The sequence below is a fragment of the Teleopsis dalmanni genome, chromosome 1 (genome assembly GCF_002237135.1).
Source record: "Teleopsis dalmanni isolate 2A chromosome 1, ASM223713v2, whole genome shotgun sequence".
Lineage (NCBI taxonomy): Eukaryota > Metazoa > Arthropoda > Insecta > Diptera > Diopsidae > Teleopsis > Teleopsis dalmanni.
The window spans coordinates 226,731,557-226,734,087 of record NC_051846.1 but is presented as its reverse complement, the minus strand read 5'-3'; positions in this window follow the sequence as shown (position 1 = coordinate 226,734,087).

The window sequence follows — 2,531 nt, the reverse complement described above, 5'->3', positions numbered from 1 at the left end:
TTTAGAGAAGTCTAAAAGACATAAAAATGTGATCATATCATTATCATAGCTAGGTCGAACGTCTTCTAAAACTTTAAGCATGGCAGTAGAGCAACTATGACCCTTTCTAAAGCCAGACTGTAATGGAGAGAGGAGTTGGAAACACTCAAGATGAACATTAATTTGATTAGCCATTAAAAGCTCGCAAACTTTGGACAGTGATGAAAGAATACTAATAGGTCTGTAATCACAAGTCAACGAAGCGTTAGTCTTCTTCGGAGTTGGAATAATTTTAGCCTTTTTCCACATAATGGGAAAGGTTGACGTTGTTATACATTGATTAATTATATGTGTAATAGGAGCTATTATGTACGGCAAAGTGAGCTTTAGAAATTTGAGAGGAAGGTTATCCAATCCAACGGCATTTGATTTAATATTCATCAAGCTTTTACAGACTATTTCTTCACTAACACCTATAAAATTAAACCTCTCATTGGAAGTACATACATTAGAAATTGAGAATGTCGAAGAGATATTTTTACAATTTACATTAATACACGAAATGAAGTAGTCATTTAGGTCATTTGGCTTAGTTCACAATGTGTTGTACTATCTTGCTTTAATCCCAAATGTTTAATGTTCCTCCAGATATTCTTTGTTGGCTGTGTAGTGTCAAGCTTAATGTTATAAAACGCCGATTTACCCATGCTTACTGCCTTCGCAGCTAAATTTCTAGCTAATTTAAACCGCATCCAGTTATAGGTCGAAGGAAACTTTTTCCATACTGCATGCTTTTTATTTCTGTAATTTATCTTTCTTTTAATCTGAGGGTTTAGCCAAGGACAGGAGGAACTTTTAATAGTAATAGTCCGCAGCGGAACAAATCGATAAAAAAATTGACAAAATATATTATTAAATTTATCTAATTTATCGTCAGAAGTTGAAGCAAACCAACAAGCACTCCAATCAACAGTATTTAGTTCATCAAATAATCTGATTGTATCAACTGATTTAAAATCTCTGTAAGAAAAAGAGCTAGGACTAGATTTCCTGTTTGGGTTAAAATCCAATGTAGCAAACAGTAAATCATGATCAGATATAAAAGAGATTTGATCAAATAGTAAGACTTTATTAGGATCCGATACAGCAACTATATCTAAAAGACTAGGTCGCACACTGTTACAGTATCTAGTTGGTTCAGTTTCGTTAATGATATGTAGGCCCATCATGGCTAATAAGTCTTTTAGTTTCAGGACTTTACTACAATTTACTAAAAAGTCATAATTAAAATCACCAAGTACTGCGATAAAATCATATTTATGTACAACTGAGAGAAGCGAGTCGAATAATGGATCGCATGAGAATCAGTTATGTGGATTGTAGACACAGGAAACTAAAATTTTATTACTGTGACAGCTAATAGACACACAAATAAATTCAATATGTGATTCATCCCAAGTACTTATTAACTGACTACTTAAATAAGATTTGCAATAAATTGCAACTCCACCTCCTTTTCTGTTTTTTCTATCATGGCGATATAAAACGTAACCTTTTATAGAAAAAAATGAACTACTGATCTCATTATCTAACCATGTTTCAGAAACGCAAATAATGTCAACACTGGAGTCTTCAAATACTGATTTTACATGAACAAGTTTAAGACCATTTACACTTCTAGCATTAAAATGAACTATATTGAAATTATTATTTTGAGCACAAAGAATGTTTATTAAGGTTTTATGATCATTCATGATTGATAATTAATTTTATCTGCCTCAAATTTAAGTCTTCGTTGTAAAGTTTTACAGTTCATATTCCTGCAATCATGATCTGTAGAGATGTCCTTGAGATTACGAGTTTTTATCATCTTCACGCAGTTTATACATTTTACAATGCTGCTTACACACTCTTTATGAGAGTGCCCAATTTCACTGCATTTTGCACAAGTCACTCCATTTTCTTTACATACACTTGCTTTGTGATTGAAGCCCCAGCACTTAAAGCACCTCATTACATTAAAACTCTCATAAACAAGGCATCTATCCCAACCCACATTAATTCTACGCTCTTTCATTATTTTAGCAAATGCAGTACTGTCTAATTCAACAACAGCATTAAAAGTGTTTTTGTTTTTGTATGATTCATATACCTTTAGCACTTTAATTGAGCGAAAAACAATCTCATTCTGATTTTTAATTGCATTTACAATTTTATCATCCAACCTAGGTATAGGTTGGAGTGGCGGCCTTGTATCCCAAAAAGCCCACTTAAGCACAAATAAAGGCCCATTGTGGTACCACAGGAGTTACGTTATTTGTATATAGATTTTAATCAGTATACATTTAACGCCGAAGAAAGGTAACGACTCCCCTATTAGGTAAAAGAAAACCAACCTGACAGTTCTATGAACTTGGCTAGGTTCCTAACATTACAGGATGACAACTCAGTCAGGTCAGTTAGAAAAGGAGATCCAAGGATTTTTAATCTTCTTCTGGATAGGGAAGGGCACTGACACATGAGATGGAGTACAGTCTCCTCCTCATACTCAG